Raw genomic sequence first — 27,744 nt, 5'->3', positions numbered from 1 at the left:
AATTCACCTTTCGTATCCTCATATGTGAGGAGTTCCTCGTCCGACTACTCTGGCTGGAGTACGTTCGTAAGAGGATGTTTTTCAATAGGTTTCTGGTAGGAAATGGAAGGTATAGTAGCAGCGGCACCTATAACCAGTACCAGGCTGTGTAGAGATTTGTTAACCATGCTATCCAGGGAGGTTGAGACCTATGAGCCATAGCCAACTCTGACGATAAGTCCGCCATAACTCCTACCATGTCAGCGGCCCATGGAGGAGTAGGTGAGGCAGAGATAGCCGCGGTAGGGTCTATTACTAAAGTGGGGAGAACATACAAACTCCACATGGATACAGCCATGGTCGGGAACCGCACCCACAACCCCAGCACTGTGAGGCAGCATTATAATTGAAAACATTTTTTTTTTTTTTTTCAGTAGGTTTCTCTCACTTGACCTTAATGAGGAACCAGGCTTAGTTTGTTAGTACATTTAGAACAAACAAACATCTACTGTGAAGCCTTAAGTCTGCCTCATTTATACACACACTGGGCCTGATTCAGAGCCGGACGCAATTAGCGCTCGCTCGTCCTGAAAATAGGGGTGGCTATTCAAATGAACCGTTCGCTGTTTGCGGTCTGTTCACGCCTCTAGGTCTGAACGAGCGAACAAAACTTGCGGTAGTTTTTTGGGAAACTACGCCCCCTGGCCGCTCGCATCCTACGTCATGTCCGCTATTTATTAGATTAATCGAGTACATCGAACAGGGTATGAGCTGCTCGCTATTCTTGTGGTTGGTTTTTGCTACCACAATTTTGCGAGCAGTTCTGGCTTAAAAAAACCCCAGTGACGTGGTCAATGACGCTGCTGTTTTAAATATGCACACCCATAAAACGCCCGTTTTGACCTTTAAGCACGCCTGCGATCGGATCTCCACTCCCCGTTTTCAAGCACCTTCCCCTGTTACCACCCACATACGCCTCATCCTGTCACTCAAATTAGCAGGCATTCGCTATTTTACGAGCACATGACTTTCGGCCGCACTGACTGGTTCGCGCATGCGTATAACGATCCGTACGCATGCGCAGTTGGGCAAACATCGCTCGGAGCGAACGAGCTGCCGCTTACGAGTGGCTCTGAATAAGGCCCACTGTTCACACATACAGATAGTAACATCGTGGATAAAACAGAAGGCTAATGTTGGGAACAGGGGAGGTTCACAGATTAGATCCCCCTGCTCACTATACACTCAGTTGCTGGAAGCAGGAGCCTTCTGTATAATCAACTGCACCCTACCTATAAGGGAGAGATGCAGGCAATAAATAACTCCGGCAGACACGCTGTTTGTGACAGCTCTGTGCCGCTTAGATCAGAGAGAGAGAGTGCGTGCTGTTCCTCCCTGGTTCAGCTCCAAGGGAGAGATGCAGGCATTAAATCATTACACCGGCAGACACGCTGTTTGTAACAGCTCTGTGCCTCTTAGAACAGATAGAGCCCGCACTGCTCCTCCCTGGGTTAGCTCCAGGGGAGAGATGCATTAAATAACCCGGCAGACACGCTGTTAAGGTGCATACACACTAGACGATATGCTCCCTGAGCGATATCGTCTAGTGTGTCCCCGGCAGGGTGTGCTCAATGTCGTTCATGACATTGAGCACAGCTGCTGAACGATATCATTAACGATATCGTTCAGCGCCGGGCTCTCTCCCCCATTCCCTGACATGCAGAAACCTGACGACATCGTCAGGTTGGCCTGCATGTCAGCCCGATGAACGATGATGACGAACGACCCGCGGGAACGCGCGTCGTCGTTATCGTTCATCTTTTTGGGCTTAAAAATGGACGATAAAGTGGACGACTGAACGATAACGATATCGTTCAGTCGTCCACTTTATCGCCCAGTGTGTACGCACCTTTAGTTACAGCTCTGTGCCGCTTATAACAGAGAGAGAGAGAGAGAGCGATAGCCCGTGCTGTTGTAGCTCCGCCCCCTTTTTCAAAGCCTCATGCTCCCAACATGGCTTCTGCCATTACTCTATGTCAGCCCCGTTCGCACTGACCATGGGAGCTGAGGGTTGTTCTCGGCAGCTTGTCAACACTCTCCTTCAGTGACACTATTGTGCCACAGCAGATCTTCTTGCTGAGAGACGTGCTGTTTTGGCGGTAAGGAGCTGTCAGTTGCTTTTAGCATAAGCACTGTGCACTCATTCCTGATCGCTAAAGATCAGGTCGCCAGGTACCCGGACCCCACCTTTAGAGAGGTGGCGAAGGATACCGATTAAGTGTAAAAGATGCATTAAAAATAAATAACCTAAATAAAATAAAATCAAATGTATTGCTGGAGCACAGCATGTAGTGACCAGCTCCAAGGGCACATTTTCTAAACTGAGGGCTGATGGGGGATAGAGGGGGAGGAGCTTCACACTTCTGAATTATTTAAAGTGCCAGCTCCAGTTATCCACGCCTCTATACCCCAGCGTAAGCACCTCCAGTGTCCCCTAGTGGATGAAAGAGAAAAGGTGTATTTGTATCCCATTTGCTACATATACAGCTTGCTAAATGAAGGTATTTATTTCAATAAGCTATCAAATGAGTGCCATGAGACCTGAAAAAAAAAATTAAAAATGTGTTTATAGTGTGTGTGTGTGTGTGTGTGTATTGGGGGGGTGGGGGTTGTTCTTGAAAGCAAATACCTGACAGCAGAGATCATTTTCTGGTATTGACATCTGGATGCTGTTGTGATCATGACTTACCATAAACCTGAGGTATATGTGGCAGAGATGAGTATCCCTGATGTGGTAAGCACAAAGCATGGCATTGATGAGATGGGCCGTTCAGAAATGTAACATCGCGTCCACCTGTATTGCAAGTATTGCCTCATACTCTATAGAGGTGTGCAGGGAAAGGGCTCTACCATAAGTGGCCACGGCACATGGAATCAAATTGATTTATACCCTAACACCTCAATGCAAACAATGGTGGGCTGAGTGGTTCTTGTCCAGTGAGATACATTAGTTATTTTATGTCTGTCAAGCCATTAACCCTGACTGAACGAGCTTGAATCTGCCTTACAAAACCCTTCTGTGATTGCCATGCACTAGCAATATCAGAAAAAAGTTGCTGGTTGCAATAAGCAATTTGCTTTTAATGAAGGATTCTCCTTAATGAATACCAGCCTTATTTTGCGTTGTTGTATTAATATCTCGCTTACAACTTCCATGACGTTACCTTTCTTTTGCAGGGCAGTTTCATCCCAATTGCTTCATGCTAACAATGCTGTTCTGTAAGATATATTTGTGATCCACTGTCTGTCCTCCTCTTAAATCTGACCTTGAACAGTTTGCATTTGAATAGTGGCATGATCAGATGATCACCATGTTGTGGCTCTATTCTAAAGAAATCTACAGACCTGAGTGATGTTACCAAGACTGTAGGGATTTCCATGTTGGAGGTTGGTATTGTATCGCTAATTGCTACTTAATGGTACTGAGTACTTAACTTCAACCCAAATTAAAGCATTTCTTCGCTCAAGGGAGACGGATGATAATGCCCACATCCACTAAGAGAGTGTGTGGTCACCCAGTGTTTATTTATGAGCATGCCACTGACAGGACCTATAATGTACAGTCAGGTGCATAAATATTGGGACATTGACAGAATTTTCATATTTTGGCCTCTATTCACCACCACAATGGCTTTGAAATGAAACAAACAAGATGTGCTTTAACTGCAGACTTTCAGATTTAATTTGAGGGTAATTACATCCAAATCAGGTGAACAGTGTAGGAATTACAACGGTTTCTATATGTGCCTCCCACTTTTTAAGGGGCCAAAAGTAATGGGACTATCAACTCAAAAGCTATTTCATGGACAGGTGTGGGCTATTCCAGCGTTATTTCATTATCAATTAAGCAAGTAAAAGGTCTGGAGTTGATTCTAGGTGTGACATTTGCATTTGGAATCAGTTGCTGTCGACTCTCAATATGAGATCCAAAGAGCTGTCACTATCAGTGAAGCAAGCCATCATTAGGCTGAAAAATCAAAACAAACCCATCAGAGAGATAGCAAAAACATTAGGTGTGGCCAAATCAACTGTTTGGAACATTCTTAAAAAGAAAGAACGCACCGGAGAGCTCAGCAACACCAAAAGACCCGGAAGACCACGGAAAACAACTGTGGTGGATGACAGAAGAATTATTTCCCTGGTGAAGAAAAACCCCTTCACAGTTGGCCAAATCAAGAACACTCTCCAGGAGGTAGGTGTATATGTGTCAAAGTCAACAATCAAAAGAAGAGTGAATATAGAGGGTTCACCACAAGATGTAAACCATTGATGAGCCACAAAAACAGGAAGACCAGATTAGAGTTTGCCAAACAACATCTAAAAAAGCCATTACAGTTCTGGAACAACATCCAATGGACAGATGAGACAAAGATCAACTTGTACCAGAGTGATGGGAAGAGAAGAGTATGGAGAAGGAAAGGAACTGCTCATGATCCAAAACATACCACCTCATCAGTGAAGCATGGTGGTGGTTGTGTCATGTCGTGGGCACGTATGGCTGCCAATGGAACTGGTTCTTTTGTATTTATTGATGATGTGACTGCTGACAAAAGCAGCAGAATGAATTCTGAAGTGTTTCGGGCAATATTATATGCTCATATTCAGTCAAATGCTTCAGAACTCATTGGACGGCGCTTCACAGTGCAGATGGACAATGACCCGAAGCATACTGCAAAAGCAACCAAAGAGTTTTTTAAGGCTAAAAAGTGGAATGTTATGCAATGGCCAAGTCAATCCCCTGACCTGAATCCAACTGAGCATGCATTTCACTTGATGAAGACAAAACTGAAGGGAAAATGCCCCAAGAACAAGCAGGAACTGAAAACATTTGCAGTAGTGGCCTAGCAGAGCATCACCAGGGATGAAACCCAACGTCTGGTGATGTCTATGCGTTCCAGACTTCAGGTTGTAATTGCTTGCAAAGGATTTGCAACAAAGTATTAAAAAGTGAAAGTTAGATTTAGGATTGTTTAGTTTGTCCCATTACTTTTGGCCCCTTAAAAAGTGGGAGGCACATATAGAAACCATTGTAATTCCTACACCGTTCACCTGATTTGGATGTCATTACCCTCAAATTAAATCTGAAAGTCTGCAGTTAAAGCACATCTTGTTTGTTTCATTTCAAAGCCATTGTGGTGGTGAATAGAGGCCAAAATATGAAAATTCTGTAAATGTCCCAATATTTATGCACCTGACTGTATATAGTGGCAACGTTTACGCAGCACTTGACAAGAAAATGTTTAATTACAATCGACATTGTTCCGGATGGGACATGGCTATGCTGCATCTGGAAACAGAAAGTCACTAGTGGGAACAGGTCACAGGATCTGTTACCAGGAGAGCATAATAATATGAGATATGGTAAGAACTTACCCTTGTTATCTCTATTTCTACGAAGTCCATAGGGTTCCACAGGATACCTTGGGGTATAGGTGTGACGTCAGTCGCTGGGCACCATAGAGTTAAGCTTTTCAGCCTCCCAGGATGCACTAGGGTCCCCCTCCTATACCCCGCCCCCGAGCCAAGGCACCTCAGTTAGTTATCAAGCCATAGGCCGGAGGAGGAGAAGGAAGAGAGAGAAAAAAGATCTGGACACATACAAGAATCACATTCTCACCAGAGGGAGACGGAAAACCGGTGACCAGAGCAAAGCCCATCTGCAGCACAGGTGCGACAGGGCGGGAGTCCTGTGGAACCCTATGGACTTCGTAGAAATAGAGATAACAAGGGTAAGTTCTTACCATATCTCATATTTTCTACTTCAGGGTCCATAGGGTATCCACAGGATATCTTGGGGATGTCCCAAAGCAGTATCCTTTAAGGGTGGGGACGCTCCTGTGCAGAAAGGAGAATCCGCCGCCCGAAGGAAGCATCCTGAGAGGTGAAAGTGTCAAACCTGTAATACCTCACGAAGGTATGGACAGAGGACCACGTAGCAGCCTTGCAGATCTGAACTGCCGAGGCACCACGTCGAGCTGCCCACGAAGGACCCACAGACCTAGTGGAATGAGCCTTCAGAGAAGGAGGGACCGGTAGGCCTTCATGAAGATAAGCTTCAGAAATAGCCATACGGATCCAGGCTGCCAAAGTTTGCTTTGAAGCAGGCCAACCCTTTTTATGGAAGCCATAGAGGACAAACAAAGCGTCCGACTTCCTAACCGAAAAAGTGCGGTCAACATAAGTCCTTAAGGCCCGCACAACATCCAAAGAGGCCTCACCCACGGAAAGACCCGGTGAGTTAAAGGCCGGAACAACGATTTCCTCGTTAACATGAAACTGGGAAACAACTTTGGGAAGAAACTCGGGCCGAGTGCGGAGCACTGCCCTGTTCCCATGAAAAACCAAGAAAGGGGGTCTACAAGAAAGAGCCCCTAACTCAGAAACACGTCTGGCCGAAGCAATGGCCAGAAGGAAAACAGTCTTAGCTGTTAGCCATTTAAGATCCACTGAGCCCAGTTGTTCAAACGGCGGTCCTTGAAGAGCCCTCAGGACCACAGCCAAATCCCAAGGCGCCACAGGTGGAACAAAGGGCGGCTGAATGCGGACAACACCTTGCATAAAGGTGCGCACATCCGGGATTGTAGCAATCCTACGGTGAAACCACACAGATAGGGCCGAAACCTGTACCTTCAAAGAAGCAAGGCGAAGCCCATGATCTAGTCCCGCTTGCAGGAAGGCGAGAATCCGAGACAGACGAAACTCCCGCGGTGCATAACCTCTCGGTCGACACCACTGGAAGAACGTATGCCACACGCGATGGTATATCCTCGCGGAAGACGGTTTCCGAGCTCGCAACATAGTACGCACCACAGAGCTGGAAAACCCCCGGGACCTCAGCATGGCCGTCTCAACAGCCACGCTGTCAAAGACAGCCGAGTCAGGTCCGGGTGAAGACAAGGACCCTGTGACAGAAGGTCCGGTCGTAGCGGCAACCACAGAGGACTGTCCACGGACAGACCCTGAAGGTCTGAGAACCAGTTCCGTCTGGGCCACGCGGGAGCTATCAACAGGAGCGTCCCTCCTTCCTGTTTGAATTTCCGGATTACCCGTGGAAGGGAGACCGGAGGGAACAGGTATGCGAACCGGAACGTCCACCGGACGGACAGAGCATCCACCAGAGACGCCCCTTCGTCTCTTGTGCGAGACCCGTACACTGTGCCGGGACGCCATGAGGTCGATCTCTGGAAGACCCCACCTGTCCACCAGCAGTTGAAAAATGTCCGGGTGCAGGGACCATTCCCCCGGATGAACGTCCTGGCGACTTAGAAAGTCCGCCTCCCAATTTAGTACTCCCGGGATGAAGACCGCTGATATGGCCGGAAGATTGCGCTCCGCCCAAAACAGGATCCGAGAGACCTCTACGAGAGCCGCCCCACTGCGAGTTCCTCCTTGCCTGTTTATGTAGGCCACGGTGGTAGCGTTGTCCGACTGGACCTGCACCGGGTGACCCTGGAGAAACCGATGTGCCTGCTGGAGAGCATTGAAGACCGCACGGAGTTCCAAGATATTTATTGGAAGCTCCGCTTCTGTCGGCGTCCACCTGCCCTGGAACAAGTGTGGACCCGAAACTGCTCCCCAGCCCCGAAGACTGGCGTCCGTTGTCAACAGGACCCAATTTGGAACCCAGAACGGACGTCCCTTGTTGAGGTGGGTCGTCTGTAACCACCACGTAAGGGACAGGCGAACCTCCGGGGTGATAACAATCGTCTGGGACTTCAGAGACTGAGGCAGCCCGTTCCACTTGGACAGGATCAGGTGCTGCAGAGGTCTGGAGTGAAACTGGACGTATTCCACCATGTCGAACACCGACATCATGGAGCCCAGTAACCTCATAACCTCATCGCCGAGTGTAGGGACACCCGGCGGCTGTGCAGACAACTGCGCACCCTTGACTGTAAAGCAGAGATCTTGGCCTCCGTCACGAAGATCCTTTGCTGTCCCGAGTCCAATAAGGCTCCAAGATGCAGAATCCTCCGAGACGGGATTAGAGTGGACTTCTGCCAGTTGGTTAGCCAGCCGTGCCGTTGCAGCAGTGCAATGGTCAGGTCCAAGTGGCGTAACAGTAGCTCTGGAGATCCTGCCACCAATAACAGGTCGTCCAAGTACGGCAACATGCAGACTCCCTGCAGCCGCAGAGAAGCCGCCATGACCGCCATCACCTTGGTAAAAACACGTGGTGCTGTCGCCAGGCCAAAAGGTAACGCCCGAAACTGGAAGTGGTCGCTGCGTATTGCAAACCTGAGGAACTGTTGATGGCGCAAAAGAAAAGGGACATGCAGGTAAGCGTCCTGTATGTCCAATGACACCATGTAGTTCCAGCGCCAGAATGACGGACCGTAGGGTCTCCATCCGAAACTTCGGAACCCGCAAAGACTTGTTGAGTGCTTTGAGGTTGAGAATCGGACGATACGACCCATTGGGTTTCTGTACCAAAAATAGATTTGAATAGAAACCCTGGCCCCTCTGGGAGAATGGAACAGGCACTATAACTCCAGCCTGGAGCATAGTGTGCAATACCTTCCGCAGCTCCGTAGCCTTGTTCCGGTCTGACGGTAGACCCGTGGTGAAGAATCGAGCCGGGGGTCTGTGCCGGAAGGAGAGGGCGTATCCGTGGGAAACCACCTCCAGAACCCAAGAGTCTGTCGTAGTGGCCGACCAACACTGGGCGAACTGCAGCAGGCGGCCTCCCACCCTGGGATCCCCCAAAGGGAGGCCCGGACCGTCAGGCCGCAGGTTTGTCATCTGGCTTGGAGGCTGGACGTCTAGTACTCCATGCCTGCTTCCGGGGCTTGGCCGATTTCTTAGGGCCAGCCTGTAGAGGAAACAACTGTGGTTTGGGCTTGCCCTGGGCCCTAGATGACCGAAAGGACGATGGTCCAGAACCAGAAGGAGCAGCGGCCGATGGGAGACAAGCCGATTTGGCTGCCGCCAGCGTGGCCACAATCCTATCCAGACCGAAGAGAACTTCTCCGGTAAACGGCAACGCCTCCAGACCCTTTTTGGAATCTGCGTCCGCCTTCCAGGATCACAGCCACAAGGTGCGACGAGCAGCCACCGCTGCTGAAGAAATTCTAGACACCAGAGTACTAATGTCTAGGGCCGCCTCATTGATATAAGTGGCCGAATCACGGAGGTTACCAATCAACTCCGCTTGTTCGGCCGGACAGTCGGAATCAAAAGAAGCCTCTAATGAATCCGCCCAGCGCTCCATCGCTCTGGCAACCCAGCAAATGGCCATAGCCGGCCGTGCTGCCCCCCCCCCGCAAGGGAATAAGCGGACTTCAGGCAGATCTCCACCTTGCGGTCCGTAGCATCGTTAAGGGAGGACATAGATGGCATCGGCAATGTGGCACTACGGACAAGACGGGTCACGTGAGAATCCACCTGTGGAGGGGATTCACACTTTGCAAAATAATTATCCGCGAACGGATAAGCCACCGCCAGGCGTCTCTGCGGCTGGTATCTTTTGCCAGGCTGTTTCCACGCCTCCTCTAAATGGTCCACCAACTGACCCGAAAGAGGAAAGACTGTGGCATCGCCCTTCACATCTTTGAAAAAGGCATACTTAGATTTAGCCGCTGGGGGAACTTCGTCCTCAATCACCAAGGCTGTGCGGACCGCCCGAATAAGTCCAGGAATATATACTTTGGACTTAGCATCAGCGTCCTTAGTATGGAGAGGTTCCTGATCGTAAGGATCCAGAATCTCCCCATCATCAGACGTCCCCTCGTCATCCTCATAAGGAGCCGACAGAGACGCCACCGGCCGTTTATGCGGCCGCATCACAGACTCCCCTTGCAACACATCCGACAAATGCTGTACAGAACTCGTCAGGGAGTTAACCCACGCTGGCTCCTGAGAAACCGGGAGCGGGGAAATAGGGAGACTGTGGGGTACCACCAATTGTCGTGGGAAACCCTGCATGGGTGACGACACCACTGACTGCTGGGATAAACCCATCGGTGTAAACGCGGGCTGCGGAGCTAACTGGCCCACTAAGGCTGTAAGCGCCTGAGCGAAACAAGCCCAGAGCGGCTCCTGTACCGGTGCTGTAACCGTAAGAGGCCGCGCCATGGACAAACACTTCCGGCAAAGGCCCTCCGCGCTACCCTCCCCCTCCGCTAACGGTACTTTACACGTAGTACACTGTAGCCGGAGGGGAAAATCACTTTCGGACATGATGGCCCCACGTATGTGACCTCTCTCACCAATTATAACTTAAATAGGCGAGAGACCACCCTGCAGCACCGCAAGGGCTTAGCAGAAAGAACAGGGACAGTAATAAAGCTGACAGTTTAGAGAAAAGATACAGGCAGCAGCGCTAGCACAGTCACATACAATGCAAAGAAAATCAATTCCTGCACTAACAGCGCTGATCACTCAACTACGCAGACACAGGGCCTGGTAGGACACAGCGCTGCATACACAGACCTGACCACAGCGGAGGAGAGGTATGCGGGGGGACCCAGATCACGATGCTTCCGTCCAGCGCTTCCAGCAGCGTTCACCATGCGTTCTGGAGAAGATGGCCGCCGAGGAGCAGAGAGGAGGCTGGCCTGGGGGAGGAGCGCTGCCACAGGACCAGTCGGCAGCATGCAGAGAGGGCTGTGTGCAGCGGGGGAGGCGCCGGCTGTGAGACAGGGAAGGCGCGCTCCCCTGGCATGCATTTAACCCCTGGGACGCCGCAGCGCTACCGTTCTGCTGCGGTCCGCTGTCCCAGGGGGTAGTGGAAAGCGCAGGTTGGTCGCCTGGCTCCACGCTGCAGCCAGTCCCCAGGGAGCCCCCTGCCTGGGGACCTAGGACCATGTGACCAGCGGGGACCCACCGCGGGACCCCGCTGCTTACCTTTGTCCCCCTTGGATCCGGCCATGGTCCGGAACATCTGGGGTCACCGCTAGCTGTGACCCCAGATGCTCACCAGCATCCCCGGATCGGTACCGGCGTTCTGGTACCGGTGGGGGTGTAGGGAAGACAGCATGGACGTCAGGACTGACTGTCCATGCTGTACATCCAGATGTGCATCCACAGCTGCACTGAAGAAAGCTTCAGGGGCTCTTCTAGCCCCCACTCCGACAGGTGCACCCGACTCCGGCCGGGCACCAAACTAAACTGAGGTGCCTTGGCTCGGGGGCGGGGTATAGGAGGGGGACCCTAGTGCATCCTGGGAGGCTGAAAAGCTTAACACTATGGTGCCCAGCGACTGACGTCACACCTATACCCCAAGGTATCCTGTGGATACCCTATGGACCCTGAAGTAGAAAATAATTTATATAACCAAAGACGACAAAGAAGTAAGAACAGGTATATATGGTTCCTAAAGAGCTGCCGTCCTTTGAAAGTGGTCTGGTTTATGTGGGATGTAGTTTAAATCCTGGCACCAGCATCCCGACGGTAAGTAGTGAAGTTAGGGAGAGGTGTAGGGGTTAGGGTTAGGCACTAGGGGCGGAGGTTAGGTTTAGGCTGCAGCGGTGGGGGGATTGCTAGGTTTAGGGCTAGGATCAGAATACTATCCGACAGGTGTCAGTATCCTAACCCTGTCGGAATGCCGGCGTCGGGATTCAGACCCAACCTGTTTCTATAGTACATAACACTCAAACAGGCCTATTTATTTACAATGACATCAGTCTTCCACATCATTGGCAGACACAAAAATTTACAATAAAACATATATTTTTGAATAAGGAAGATTAAGTATTATTAAAACATGGTGCCCAGTCACTTTCATGCCTAATTGCTGCCGTTCCTCCTGCTTAAATACTAACAACTGCACAAATATCCCTACCTGAACTCTATTTTCATATATCCTCCTGCTAAACCTAATGTTTTTTTGGTATTTGTACTCAGAATCGGATATATTACTGGAGTTAGCCTACAATTTCCACAGAACTCCCAAAGCCGTCCATGTCCTGACCACTTCAATACGAAAGCAAAGATCTGCTTCCCTTGAATAAAAATAGGCACAATTGCAAAACATTGGCATAGTAAGTAAATAGGAGGACAAATGGCTTTTGCTCTGCACATTTTTAGATATTGATAATGACCTATAATGCACTCTAGCCTATTTTTTTATATTGGCAACTGCTGGATCTGTGTTAACACGATTTATGTCATCATGGCCTGACAACCCTCTACGGCAATGCAATTATTTGTGCTTCTGTGGGGAGTAAGCTCACTATAACGCATTTCGCTGTGAAGTCAAATCCCCAGCCAAGTGGGTGGGATCCAGGAGGGTGATCATCTCTACTGGGAACTCCCCAGAATTCGCAAATCTTGAACACGTTCCAGGAAAGAGTAGGCACTATGCCGTAATATCTCACTGTTAGCGAAAAAACTGAAGCTAAAAATAATTCAGCAAAATAAACCAAGATTAAGTATTTAAAGAAGGAATAATGGAAGGTTTAGAATGGCCTTCAAGTACCCCATAATAGGAATGGTATGAGGAGGTGTTAAATGTGCTGGGTACACACTTTGATCGATCTGCCATCAGAGTGGGCGATTGGTAAGCATACACACTTACCAATTAGCTGCTTGGTGTGTCTGGGCTGATATCACAGCTGGGCGGGCATTTAAATTTGCCTGTCCAATTAAAATGTCAGTGTCGGCGGTCCCTGCAGCAAGTATACAGGCGGTCGGTGGGTTCCCTGTATGAAGACAGATGCACTGTATTGGAATCATCTGTGCTACAGGGCCGAATAGATATATCTGTGAAAGACGTAGTTTACAGACATATCAGGTGTACACACCCGCTGATGCACTCACCATATATCGCTCGTCGTTTCTACCCACAATATGTGTGCATGTGCAGGACCCGTTCTGTGCATGTGCATAACGGGTCCTGCGATCTCCCTCGCAGACCCCCCTCCCCCCAAGCCATTTGGTAACCGAAGCAGGAACGCCCCCATTTTCCAGGAGGGACGAAGCCAGGGTCTGCATCGGTGGATGCAGATTTCCTGGCCTTGCGAGTGACCAGGACCCAATCAGGCTGCGGTAAGCCAAAGTAGCAACCACTTCTATGTGTATTTGGTAGCTAGCTAAGAGACTGAGGGGTCTATTTAATAAGACTCCACATATCGTGGAGTTAATGCCACTCCTGCTTCGCCTGCTACCGCTGCAAAGCAGGAGCTGGCTAACGCAGCAGTTACTAAAAATAGACCTGCCGAGGAGGGTTAACGTTAAGTTACCCCCTCGGAGGTAACAGTTAACACTCCCTTCCCCTGACAGCCCTGTGTTACTCACCATCTCCGGCCGGCAGCAGCAAACTTTATTTACAAACGGCCAAACTGACGCAGCTCAAGTCCTGCTTCTCCTGTGAGGAGAAGCAGATACCGGCAGCTACAGGAGGCGATATCAGCATTGGAGAAGTCAGCAAACGGTAAGTGACATCTCTTAGTAATACCTGGGACACTTCGCGCTGCCATAGGTGTTTATGGCAGCGCTAAGTGCCCCAGGTTCAGTGTGATATTGTAGCCTGCACTTAGCGCTGGCAGGCTGCAGGCAGAGAAAATCCCTTTAGTACATACTGAGAATCGGTATGTACAGGGGTGTTCTCTGCCTTTAGCGTTTTCCCCCTTTTCTCCCCTTAGTAAATAGACCCCGAGTCTGCATCGGACACAGTGGCTGATTCTACATCAGGCACCTCGGTCACAGCACTGGAATCACAGATGCAGCAAGGAGGTGTCTGGTTCCTACATTTTAGATGGATGGAATTGCACAGCGCTTGTATGCGGCTCAGCAATTCCGTCCATCTCTGAATCGGGCCCACAGTTGCAATACTGATTCAGAAATACGGCCTCTGAAGTGTATTAGAATTGTATTGGACATTCTTTCGTGGAGTAAGGGGGGTGGATATTCAGACATACGGAACCGAGATGCTGCATCTTATGGGAGTGTTATGAAAGTGGTTGTGGCTTCAAAATTGAAGGCCATGGTGCAAGTCTCTATGGAGTGGCCAATGGCGGCTTCTAAAGACGCACCGAGGTGTATTTGAGAATCTAATGGTGCTTAAGGTGGGCCTCTCAGTCCTTTCATATTCGGACACACAGCTGTACACCAGGGAAGGGCATTGTAGCGGCACTAGCATAAAGTCGCAGATGCTACAGCGGCAAAAGACGCACACCCACAGTCGCCGCTGTGCCCGATGCAGAATCAGTCTCTTAGCTGGCTACCAAATACACTTAGCAGCTGCTGATTCTGCCACAGTACTCTGACAGAGTGTTGTGTATGTTCAATAGTCTTTCTTTTTTTCCCTTAATTATTAATGTATTAAAAAAATCTAATACTTAGCCTTTCAAATTTGCAGAACAATGATGAAGCTTATTTACTAAAGAATCTCTAAGGGGAACATATGCGTTTACCATGGACAAACAATGCGCAATTATTAATTACCGTGCTAGTGTAAGTGGTCAGTCACTCCCGCTCATGTTAATGTGATGGCATATTAGCCTAGATCCATCCATTCAATGTTTGGGCACAATACTTAGGGACCAGGTAAGTAAAAGAAGAGTCCAGTAGGGGGGAAAGCCCGATTAGGGGTGCTGGCTTACAATAAAATAGTCAGGCTAGAAGAGTGGGGCTTAAACCGAGCAGAAGAAAATAATTGCATTTTAAATAATTGTTCAACATAAAATGAATATTATTTATAACCTAGTTCTGCCCTTGGCAAGAGTTTTATAACTAGGAAATAAGGTCTCCAGGGTCCTGACCTGATAACTGGCGTTTGGATCCCTCTGCAGCACACAAAACCTTAACAATGTATTTTAAGCTTCACAGTAGCCAATCTGGTGGTGCAAAGTGCACAGCCCCATTGTTAAATATGGCGACAGAGAGGCAATCTCTAGTTTCCGGCAATTCTGCAATGAACATTCTTTATTAAATAAACTGGAAGTTTGTTTTTCTTTCTACAGGCTTGAGGCAGATTTGCAAGCTCCTTTGTTACCCCCTACATCATTACTGAAAAATGCACCATCTAGTTCCTATTCTAAATGTGTGGGATGCAGAAATGTTTTTGGTCTGAGGGCTGCATTTAAAAGGACTGCAAAAAGTTTCTCTTAGCTAAGCTCAGTTATAGAGGGACTGTCTGGCAATGAATCAGAGTGATGCTCATTCATTGTGATTGGCTGCCAGCTTGACCTAAATGCCGGATCGCACTGCGAATGTGGGGTGAGTAGGACTAGGAGAGTCACCGATGCCCCCAGCCACAGCGAGATCTATGACAGATACAGGTGGACCAGTTACAGAAGTACGGTCAATGAACACAAAAAAAATAATATACGTGGGCAGCGTATTGTGCACCACTCTTCTATTAGGTGCTTTGACCCTGAATGAGCAAAGCCCTTTATGTTTCAGTTATCACTGTAATCGATAAAAATTCTGCAACTGAAATAGATTTATGAAACCTCGCTAAGAATTTTCTTGAATGAAATTGAACACATGACTCTTTAAATATTCCCACATATCTCATCTCAATACTGTGTCTTCATGAGTGGGATTGTTTAATTGATGTAGTACAAACATGGGGGGGCAATTCAATTCAGCACGATGTTGAATAGCCTCGGGAAGGAGTTCCCGGACCTATTCAATTGACTGCGCTGTTTAGACCGACTACAGGATTTCTACTTGCACCCTCCTGAGGTGCGAGCAGAAATCGGACTTCAGTTCGGCCACAATGCTGTTTTCCAGCTTAATGCGGTGCTAACAACCTCGCGGCTTGCACTTTAGTCTGAGAATGCCGGTTAGCGCGACTAAACACCCAGTTTAAGGCGCAGTATCCGGCATTCGCGGTGGTTCTAGTCGGACTTAAAAGCTCAGTCAATTGAATAGCTCTGGGAACTACTTCCTGGGACTATTCAACATCGCGCTGAATTGAATCGCCCCCATTGATGGTACAAGAAGGCAAAAGTGTAGTTCATTCTTTTGAAGGCACTAGAAATTACAGCAAAAACCCCAAGCAAGAATATGTGCAGAGTGAGCTCCAATCAAGGGTTGAAAAGTACTGTTATAATAACTATGGTAGACCCAATACTACATTATTAATGCCCACTGGAATGACAAAGAAAGATATATTTTTGACGAGGGCCTCCAATTTGTATAATTAATGTAGACATGCTGTATAGTAGAAAACTAGCTTGTTAAATCTTGCAAATGTTCATAGTGGTTAGAAATACAGGAGTCCATAAAGAATGTTATTATAATGGTACTATGCTGGATTATTAGGACAATAATGGAATCCCCCTTCAATCATCCTATTAGAACATCTTACTATCCTCTTTGCACACATGTTAGAGTGGATGTCTCCATAAGAAGATTCTGTTAGCCTACTGAATTGTCATTTAGCAAAGAATGAATTCCAGATACTCAAAATCCATATCTATATATAAAATACAAATACATCTATTTATTTGTATTTATGGATACAAATAGAAACAATTTTTATAATGAAAAATATGCGCTGCTGTGTCTGATAGACTGTGCCCACTTATTTCAGTTATCTCATTCTATTTATAAGAAATATTTAAACTTTTTTTATTTTCCTTTGTTTATGTTCGTCATCTTGTTAACACTAAATACAAATAATATGTTACTTCTAGTCCCTAAGTCTACTAAGGGGCTCATTCATTTGCTTTATTTATTTTGTTTATTCTGTTGTTTTAATGCATTTGAGTGTAATTTACACAGACTATTTTTGGAGCAAATATTATGCCATTGGCCATGCTTTAGCATATATTTCTCTCGATGAAGTTTAAGTACTTTGTCTGATCATTTGACTTTGAAGAAATTTAGCCTCACCTTTAGCCTCTGAAGGGATCACGCGTTTAATGTGATAAAATGCATTGGGAGTTATTTTCCCTGGATCCTTTGAAGTTATAATATATACAGTCAGGTGCATAAATATTGGGACATTGACAGAATTTTCATATCATATTCACTATCTTGTACCTCAATGTCGCCATACTGTGATTGAGGGTGGCAAAATGCAACACATAAATAACAAACTTGGATGAACAGGTAAGAGGCCATTTGATGTCAAAATTAATGCCTGAATATGGGTGCCTTATTTCTTTACACGGTACTAAATAAGTGCATGTAGTGCACCCCAGGCACTTAAAGCAACCATTTTGCCTACTTAAGAAGTTGGAATTAGATTTTTTAAAAACTGAGATATCCCTCTTCACTTATTTAGTACCGTGTAAAGAAATAAGGCACCCATATTCAGGCATTAAGTTTGACATCAAATGGCCTCTTACCTGTTCATCCAAGTTTGTTATTTATGTGTTGAGCTGCCCTTGTGGCCTCTACTATGTGGGTAAGACGGAACACCAATTTAAAGAGCATATGGCCCAACATAGGAGTGCCATAAGGGCAGCTCTGCAAACTGGCAATAGTGAACAACGGCATTTTGCCACCCTCAATCACAGTATGGTGACATTGAGGTACAAGATAGTTGATCATGTCCCTTGTCGCCTAAGGGGTGGAAATAGATCCAAAGAACTTCTTCAATTAGAATCAAGGTGGATTCACCGCTTGGGCACTTTACATCCCAGAGGTCTAAAAGACTCCCTGGGTTTGTATAATTTTTTATAAATATTACTAATGTTCTCCGGTGTAGATTTACGTCCCTTTATAAATATAACAACGTGGGGTGTTCTCCAACTAAGTATATCCCGTTATCACTATGTATCATGAACTCAATAATTATGTTGGTGATTGTTTTCATGTTAAATGATTTTAAGGGTGATTTACACATATGTTAGGTTGGATATAAGTTTCTTAGACTGTTTTATTATTTTTGATTGATTTTGATTATATTGGAATATGAAATGGATCAATAGTTGGTCCAATATTTTTTAGAAATATTATTCAGTAGGATCATTGTATTATTTTGTTATTTCTTTGTCTGTATGTTTTTGCTCACTTGTTAGTATCATGTTTTCAAACTAACCCACTACACGTAGTTTGTTTATTCTACTGCTAATGTTTTTTGAAAATATTAGGAGCTTATAATATGCTTTTGTACACTTATTGCTTTTACACGTCACATGTCCAGTTGCACTATTACTATTAAGATTCTGGACTCTTATATTCTGTCACAATCAGATAATATTAACGCTGCTGTTTTGTTTATGTATAGTGCTGCCTTGGCAACCAGGTGAGCGCCGCGGGCATCACTTCCGGTGCGTCCATGTCTCCTCGTGAAGTGTGGTACACGCCGGAAGATCTAGCCGTGTGGTCGGGGCAGACGCAACACATCAAGATAGGTAAGCCTATTTAAGAGCACTATTTCCATATGTAATGTTTATTGTATTTGTTTCCTGACGACGGGGTTACGGACCCCGAAACGTTGACACGCTAATTCAACACTAAAAAAACCTTGTTTTGAATCTAGTCTCTGAGTGACGCCTTTTTTCTGCACTGTATTTGGAGGTTTTTGGCCTGCCTAAAGGAAGGCACCAGAGCAAGTTACCCCGGAGGGGGTTCCGGAGTGCCGGAATTATTGGAGTCTGTATTATTGTCCTGCTGGAAGGTGAACCTCCGTCCCAGTCTCAAATCACAGGCAGACTGAAACATGTTTTGCTTAAGAATATCCCTGTATTTAGCACCATCCATCTTTCCCTCGACTCGAATCAGTTTCCCAGTCCCTGCTGCTGAAAAACATCCCCACAGCATGATGCTGTCACCACCATGTTTCACTGTGGGGATGGTGTACTTGGGGTGATGGGATGTGTTGGGTTTACACCAGTCATAGCGTTTTCCTTGGTGGCCGAAAAGTTAAATTTTAGTCTCATCTGACCAGCGCATCTTCCTTCATACATTTGGGGAGTCGCCCACATGCCTTTTGGCAAACTCAAATCGTGTCTTCTTATTTTTAGCACTAAGTAATGGCTTTTTTCTGGCCACTCTTCCATAAAGTCCAGCTCTATGGAGTGTATGGCTTGTTGTGGTCACATTCACAGATACACCAGTCTATGCTGTGGAACTCTGCAGCTCCTTCAGGGTTACCTTTGGTCTCTGTGCTGCCTCTCTGATTAATGCCCTCCTTGCCCGGTCTGTGAGTTTTGGTGGGCAGCCCTCTCTTGGCAGGTTTGTTGTGGTACCATGTTCTTTCCATTTGATGATGATGGATTTGATGGTGCTCCGGGGTATCATCAAAGATTTGGATATTTTTCTTATAACCCAACCCAGAATTGTACTTCTCAACAACTTTGTCCCTGACTTGTTTGGAGAGCTCCTTGGTCTTCATGGTGTGATGCCTCTTGCTTAGTGGTGTTGCAGCCTCTGGGGCCTTTCAGAAAAGGTGTGTTTATACTGACAGATCATGTGACACTTAGATTTCACACTGGTGGACATCATTCACTAATTATGTGACTTCTGAAGGTAATTGGTTGCACCAGAACTTTTGAGGGGCTTCATAGCAAAGGAGGTGATTACATATGCACATGCCAATTTTCAGAATTTTATTTATTAAGATTTGTTTTTAAACATATTTTTGTTATTTCACTTCACCAAATTAGACTATTTTGTGCAGATCCATCACATAAAATTCAGATGAAAAAAAATAAATAAATTACAGGTTGTAATGTAACAAAAACGTAAAAAGCCAAGGGGATGAATACTTTTGCAAGGTGGCACTGTATATATATATATATATATATATATATATATATAATGTGTACATTCCTACCTACTGTATAGTTGGATTCCCCATAGAGTGGTAACCGTTTTCAGTTTACATTGGCAGTACTGGATTTAACCACCGAGCAGACTGTCTGCAGGGGCTGATTCCTTTTCATGCTATTAGTGGTCATACTGGGTTTAGTGTGCCTGCAGCGGATTACCAGGACAGCTCCTTTCAGTAGTAGAGCCAACAAGCACTGAGAGGCCTATTCATTTCTGGGCCCCGATAATTAACAATCAAACTAATTGAGTGTTGCGGTGAATATGAAAATACAGGAGCAATTAATTATTGCTTTGGCATGGGAATGGTTGTTCTGCAAAGCAAGCCCTCCCTGTGATACCTACCACTGATGAGTCCACCACTAATTATTTTACACTGACCAACCCAGCAGTGTTAGTGTGCATGCATGAACTGAGTTCACACATGTGCATTGCCAGAAGGGACACAAGGCGGAGAGGACGGAGAGATCCAACAGTATCATTATTTGCAAGCCTGACCTCCTTCTCATAGACATTCACCAGACGGACTGGAGAAGACGTATAAGGTGCATCGGATCCCCGGGTCCCCAGAAAGCACGGACCGTGCAAATGTAAGGAGAATGCCGCTGATAAGAGCTCGTCAGTGGCGTGCCCCCAGACAGGACCAACTACAAGCCACCTGCCCAGATGCTTACTACACCAGACCAGAATAGCCTCAGACATCGCATCAACACCATTATACATACAGTCCAGAACAGACAGGAGAAATACAATAGAGTCACTCCCCTTTAGATTGCTTTACTGTTGGCATGACACAGGACTGATGGTAGCGCTTACCTTTCCTTTTTCTGGACAAGTGTTTTTCCAGATACACCAAAAAATCTGAAATTGGATTCATCAGAGAAAATAACTTTACCCCAGTTCTCAGCAGTCCAATCCCTGTACTTTTTGCAGAATATCAGTCTGTCCCTGATGTTTTTCCTGGAGAGAAGTGGCTTCTTTGGCCATCCTCCAAAAGTCTTTGGGGGTCATTCAGACCCACTCGCAAGCGGCAGTACGCTCGCAAGTGGGTCGATGTTCCCCACTGCGCATGCGCACGACGGAGGGAGCTCCGTCGTGCGCATGCGCGAGACCCAGACTGCGACAGCCAAGCTGTCGCTCCGGGTCTCGTACCAAAGGGGGCGTGCTGTCGATGGTGACTGACAGCGCGCCCCCTTTGGTGGGCGTGCCGGGGGCGTGCCTGCCAGACGGAGGCGTTCCCATGGGAACGCCTACCGTCTGAAGCCGGCCTCACTGACATCACTAGTGATGTCAGTGGGAGTGATTTTGGCTCTGATAGAGCCAAAATCACTCCAGGGCATGTGGCAGGGAGACCCTACCGCAGGATCTCCGTCGCAAGTCCGATGGTCGCGATGGTCCATCTTTTTGGACGCTCATATATGCTGTGGGTGGTCACCCACAGCTATAGGAGCGTCCAGGAGGACGCTCCATTTTAATGGAGGAGGGCCCTGATTCAGAGCGAGCGCTCTGGTCAGAGCGTCCGGCTCTGAATCAGGCCCTTTGTCCTGTGTCATGCCAACAGTAAAGCATCCTGAGACCATTCATGTGTGGGGTTGCTTCTCAGCCATGAATAAAGAATGGTACCAAAACATCCTCCAAGAGCAACTTCTCCCAACCATCCAAGAACAGTTTGGCGACGAACAATGCCTTTTCCAGCATGATGGAGCACTTTCCCATAAGGCAATGTTGAGTCTATGGCCAGGAAACTCCCCAGACCTTAATCCCATTGAGAACTTGTGGTCAATCCTCCAGAGGCAGGAGAACAAACAAAAACCCACAAATTCTGACAAACTCCAAGCACTGAGTAGGCAGGAATGGGCGACCACCAGTCAGTATGTGGCCCAGAAGTTGATTGGCAGCATGCCAGGGTGTATTGCAGAGGTCTTGAAAAAGAAGGGTCAACACTGCAAATATTGACTCTCTGCATAAACTTAATGTAATTGTTAATAACAGCCTTTGACACTTATGCTTGTAATTTTACTCCAGTTTACCATAGTAACATCTGATAAAAAGGTCTAAAAACCCTGAAGCAGCTAACTTTGTGAAAACCAATACTTGTGTAATTCTCAAAACTTTTGGCCATGGCTGTACATGGTGGAATTGCACAGTGACACTTTTCCCATATGATTGATAGGTCATGAATGCAACAAGCAGCGTTTACGGTTGCTCAAGGTTTCAGGAAAGTGTCTTTCTAATATTCCATTCTGAATATTCATTATGCAACCAATGCTGGTAACATAATGGGGGAAAGCTAATCAGTGAGCACTATGCATTCTTCTGAAGTCTATAGGGCTGATTGTGTGAAGGACACAGCACCTTAGACGAGGGCAAATAGTGCACATGTGCAGTAGCAAATTCACAAATGTTGGCTTATCTCCAGGCAAACAAATCTTGGCTGCGACTCTCTTTGCATAATATGGGCATTTTGGGGAGGGAATGGAATGGCGACCATTTGATTGCACAGAACTGTTTGGTCTTGTGAGAGAGTCATGCGAGTGTTGTGGGAGCACATTCGTGCTATTCTGAGGCTTGATTATGGAGAAGGGAAGTCTGTATCTGACAGATCTCTTGCAGTCAGCATGGGACTGGTGCAAGTTCCAATACTAATGATGATGATGGTTGCGGCTGTGGACAGAAAAACAGTGGGTGGAACAGCTTCCCGCTTGAAGCTGCACGGATCCTGGCATTAGCTCTACGAGAACTTGCATTAGCATAAGGTAGTAAATCATGCTTCCTAGGCTTCACACAAAATTTGGCATCTGAGTCCAAATCAGGCATTATGTCCTATTATACATGCCCTATGGCAAGGCAAGCTTGAGGAATACATTGCAAGAAAATAACAAACAAAACACAATGTCTACTATCACTTTAGGACATATCCTTCATTCATTTTAACTTTTCCACCGTCTCCATTGACCCTGCTTAAATAAACCTCACTTACTGTATGCCTTAAAGCTGCACTACCATCTACATAAAATATTTTATGTACCCTTCTCATTATTGGGAATTCTGGTGCACATCTGGACCTGTATTGTAGGACCGGCATAACAAATTAGTTCACCAACATTAAATGACCAATCACAAGTTGCAGTCAAAGAAAAATCTTATTGTGGTAACAAAAAAGCTTTCTAGAACACCACTAACTGCTGAACGCTCCTGTATAGGTGCCATCTCTGCCACTTCAAACTCACTGAATGATTGCCAGGAGTACAGGTATATCTTGCCACCATTCAGCAGGGAACACCCCTTTCTATACATCTCCTCCTATTAACAGATGCAAAATTGACATATCTTTGGAGACAGCCCGTATTAGCGAGTACATTTGCACAAGAATAGGTGCACAGCACGACAAAAAATAGGTGCACGGCATCACAAAATGCAAGCCTACAATACTGAACTTCTGTACATTACCTTTAGTGACAGCAAAGGTCTGAATGGTAACTGTGGATTATCTGCCAATTGTTAGTGAATAACCCACTATGATAAACACACAAAGGTGCAGGACGGCAGATTTACAACAAAAGTTCTATAAACTCCTACAGTTGCCATGTATTGTCTCTTAAACATCCTTGAGTACCTTATTACCTACATAAAGCTGTAAATAATTAGCTTTATTCTGCATAAACTGATCACGGAGATAAAAGTGCTCTACTATTTTGCGAGGACGGAATCGGTATGATTTACCGCCGGACCCATGCCCGGCGGTTGGAATCCCGACAGCAGCATCCCGGCAGAGGAGGAAATCCCGATCGGCCAAGGTAAGTATTGTCTGACCTAATTCTGCCCCTAACCCTAACCCTCCCTTAGGGGTGCCTAACCCTAACCTCCTCCCCAGTGCCTAACCCTAAACCCCCTCTAAGTACCTAAACCTAACCCCCCCTTCCCCGCCGTCTAAACCTAAGTCCCCCGGGGAGGTGCCTAACCCTAAGTCCCCCCCGGGGGTACCTAACCCTAACCCCCCTCTTTCCCTAGCCTAACCATAACCTCCCGGGGGGGGGTGCCTAACCCTAAGTCCCCCCAGGAACTCTAAACCTAACCCTCTCCCTGCTATCCGCGCTCGGCGTCCCTTCGATCGGGATGCCGGGCGCCAGTCTCCCGGCGTCGGTAAAATGACAGGCCTCTAGATTTAGACGCCTGTCATTTAACCCTCGCCGGGATAAAGCAGTCGGGAAGTCGGCTGTCGGGATTAGGTCCGCCGGCTTCCCGACTGCATACCGTGAAGACTGCATTATCCAGATGAGGACTTATATATTCTAAAGTACACGGGACATTTATCAATGCATGCACTGGTATGATTATCTATAGTGCCCGAATTTGTGCTTAATTAATTTGGTGAGAGCAGCAGATCTATATTATGTGAGATTTATTTATTTGTTTATTTATATTGGTGTTTTGTTAATTTGTCTATGTATAGAATTCTTCTTATTAAATATATATATTAAAAAAAACAAGAGTACACTTATATATATCTTCTGAACACAGGTATATAGATCTATTTATAACATATAAGGTTCCACTGAGCGCAGTCTCTTTGTGTGTATAAAAACCGATCAAAAGCACAAATCCCAGTATATTTTCTATTCTACCTTTCTTGATAACAATATAATTAAAAGCATAAAACTAACAAGATTGCATAAAGGGCTGATGCTTTAGAAATTAAATAGAAACTGCTTTAATTCCTTATATACTATACTGTATACCAGGAGTTGTCAATATTTTGCAATCAGTGTGCCGGTTAAGCACAGTGTGCCAGTTATATATTTATAAAATATATAAAAGTTTAATGAATAATAATTGGACAAAACAATAAATGCAACACATTTTTAGTTATAGAGAATGTGTAATACATTTCATACCACACAATTATAAAGTGGGGGAAGCAGTGAGAGCAGTAGGATCAAAGAGTTGGCGGCAACCAGCAAGGCCAAAACACACACCGAGCTGATAGGCAAATGAGTCATTTTCGGCTTATTGGTATTGTCTGCTATCAATAACTGAATAAATAATCAAGTTATTCTTTTAATTGTAAAAAATCGAGACTTAAATTTAAGTTTGGAATCTCCATATTGGTCCTAGCTGGCAAATCTTCCAAACCTTCAACATGCCACTCAAAACTGCCTTATACGTTTCTTACCATGTCACATTTAATTGACACCTCAGAAACATAGGATATACGTTCAATCGTTGCACTCAGAATATAGACTCCAACTTGTACACATGTACTTTAGTGGTGATGACATCTATCTATGAGGGTAGATAGCCCAATCCTAATGACACTGTCTATTTATATTTTAAAACATTTCACTTTTCCAACCCCAGCTTTTAATTTAATGACAACATTGTGAATGTTGACAGGGTTTCAAAGTCAACAGTTGTCAAGTCGATAGTCACTATGTTCCATTTGTCGACATGCATGTCGACGGTGCACATGTCATCATTACTGTGTAGCCCTAAGCCTTACCCTAAACCTAAGCAAAGCCTAACCCTAACGGTCATCTGTTCATAATGTAGACATGCACAATGTAGGCATTTTGAACATTTGACATGGTGCATGTCGACATTATAACTAAATTGTCAACATTTTGAACCATTCAACATTACAGTGTGGTCATTGTGAATGTCCTACATACCCCCTGCTAGTGACCTGAATCAGTGGTAGAGAAATGCCACCTCAGGGCACAATTTCATAAAGATTGGCACATTCATACAATGCTCCTCCATACAAACTCTCCTTCTGCATAACTTTACTGGGAAATAAAATTATCAGTAAAAACGAACAAATATAAACAAGTAAATTATAAAATTCAAATGAAACAAAAGCATTTCTATGCCGCCAATGAACAGTGGTGTAAATACTGTTAAATTATATATTTACATTTTATAAGTTTCTCAAAACCTGGCATTTGATGTGGCTACTGCATCAGTCACGTAAACATTTGCTATTGCCAAGGATGTTCTGTGTTCATTGTCATTGAGCATTTATTAAATCAGGTCATTCAAAATTAACGATATGATGGTTTTACAATACTGATTGAGTTACCCCGGGTAATGTAAACAGAAGTGACTTTCTCATTGATTTTAGTGACCCATGCAATCAGATACTTCTTCATTATCATTTCCACTTTCATGGAACAAATAGCTGGTAACATACTGTAGCAATAGCATTAGCCATACAGTGAGCCATCTAAGCAGCTCTTCTCATCTTCTCTACTGTCATAAATGTATCATAACACTAATTATTATTTAATGATCTATAATGTCCCCTCAGACATTATATTCCCAGGATCTGCACCTGACCTCAAAGTATCTCACAGTCATACTCAAGATAGAGATGTCACCCCCTATATTTCTTTATTTTTTATACTGGGGACAAGTATTGACAAGCACATTATTCTAGAGATAATAGAAGTAAACAATTATACATGGTAACATATCCTTACAGGTCATGGTGTCATCACATGCAGAATTCCTGCTAACCAATAAAGTATACCTTGCTGACATTTGTAGGGTGCTATGATGGTAGGGGCGGGGAGATCTTGCAGTAATGGTGGCACAGTGACCCCAATAGGGTGGTAAGAGGCGAGAGCAGGGAGCAGAAAGTGTCATTGTCACCTGAAAGTGCCCCAGCCCAGAGGTGCCAGGTCTGAGTCATCATCTGATAAGGGACTGCAATGCAGGGCAGGCAGTGCTCGGTACTCACCAGGGCACAGATGTCCCCCCGGTTCCCGGTGTCCGTCCCCCGTGCGCCGTTTATGCTGCTGCTCAGAGCCGCATTTCCCTTTCCACTTTCTCGCTGACAGCAGCGACAGCTAAACCCGGGCCGCGCGCGGGCCGACGGGAGTTGTAGTACTGTTTCCCAGTCCGACAACGGTCAAAGAGGCGCCTGAGAGACTACAACTCCCGGCGTGCACTGCGGCAGGCTGCTAGCAGTTCGCAGGTCTGAGGGCTCCCCTAGTGCTCTCTGCAGTGCCTTGCTCACCGGAAAGCCCTGGCTGGTGCCTTAGTTACACACTGACATATCAGGGATGATCAGTATCAGGACAAGCAGCTCCTGTCACTCACTCATTGTTATAATTAGTCAGCTCAATACCTAATAGCAACAGTGGCATACAAGCTATAGATATGCTTACTAATTATTATCATTGCCTATTTTTATCGGCAAGGACAGATTTAAGCCCAGTCATCATTAGTAGGTGGCATAATAACATATCCAATAGAGAATATGCTATACTGTAAAATTTACAGTGTAAATTATGATTAAGATGTATACCAGATGGTTTGTTATTACCATATACTGAATAGCAAGACATCTATTCCCACCAGTTATAACAATAAAGGCTAAAGAGACATGGGCATACTTATACCTTTCCCACCCCTGATATATTCATACGGAAACGTCTGATTCTGCATGGATATCTCACATTTAATTAGCAGAGCTAATTATATCATAGATGTCTCCTGAGTTACTACAACCATGTATAGCTGAAAACCACAGCCTCCTTAGAGTCCCATTTATCAGTGAGCATATTTGCAATGCGACCTAGGCGCAATATCAGCGCCCATGATTGCATTGAAGAATGCGGTCATACCAGCTGAATTAATGAAAAAGCACCCACAGGGACAGGAGCTGTGAATGGAGCCTGTCCCTGCGATGTGCTGGGAGTGTAGTGACCACAACAGCAGTCTCTTCACTTCTGTGCCAGGGCTCCAGCGCATGCTCTGTCTGCAGACCAGGCATGAGTCAAGGCCATTGCCGGGGGGAGGGGGTTCATCCGGTACCCTCTCCCGGTAAATTCTGCAAAGTGTAGCCCATAGGCTACAGCAGAACAACACAATCTTTACATTCTGGAGCTTAGTAAATCCGGCAGCATCACATCCCCCATAGAAACCTAAGGGGGTTGCGGCTGCTGGAAGAAATGGAGGGAAAGCGGCAGATATCAGAGATATCTGCTGCGGACCCTCCATAATAACTCTATAATACATATGGTCCCTCCA

General features: G+C 45.9%; 1 protein-coding gene across 2 annotated transcripts in view; it reads right to left on the bottom strand.

The window, feature by feature from the left end:
* Positions 1–26,550, bottom strand: part of MIB2 (MIB E3 ubiquitin protein ligase 2) — a 173,216-nt gene extending 146,666 nt beyond the window's left edge. For both annotated transcript variants that reach the window (XM_088458622.1, XM_088458623.1), the window contains exon 1: positions 26,450–26,550. The gene's annotated coding sequence lies outside the window, so the exon portion shown is untranslated. The remainder of the gene's footprint in view (positions 1–26,449) is intronic.
* Between the last annotated feature and the right edge of the window lie 1,194 nt (positions 26,551–27,744).

This window comes from Taudactylus pleione, unplaced genomic scaffold (assembly GCF_031769625.1).
Source record: "Taudactylus pleione unplaced genomic scaffold, aTauple2 ptg000845l, whole genome shotgun sequence".
In the NCBI taxonomy this organism is placed as follows: domain Eukaryota; kingdom Metazoa; phylum Chordata; class Amphibia; order Anura; family Myobatrachidae; genus Taudactylus; species Taudactylus pleione.
This window is presented reverse-complemented; position numbering and strand designations above follow the sequence as displayed.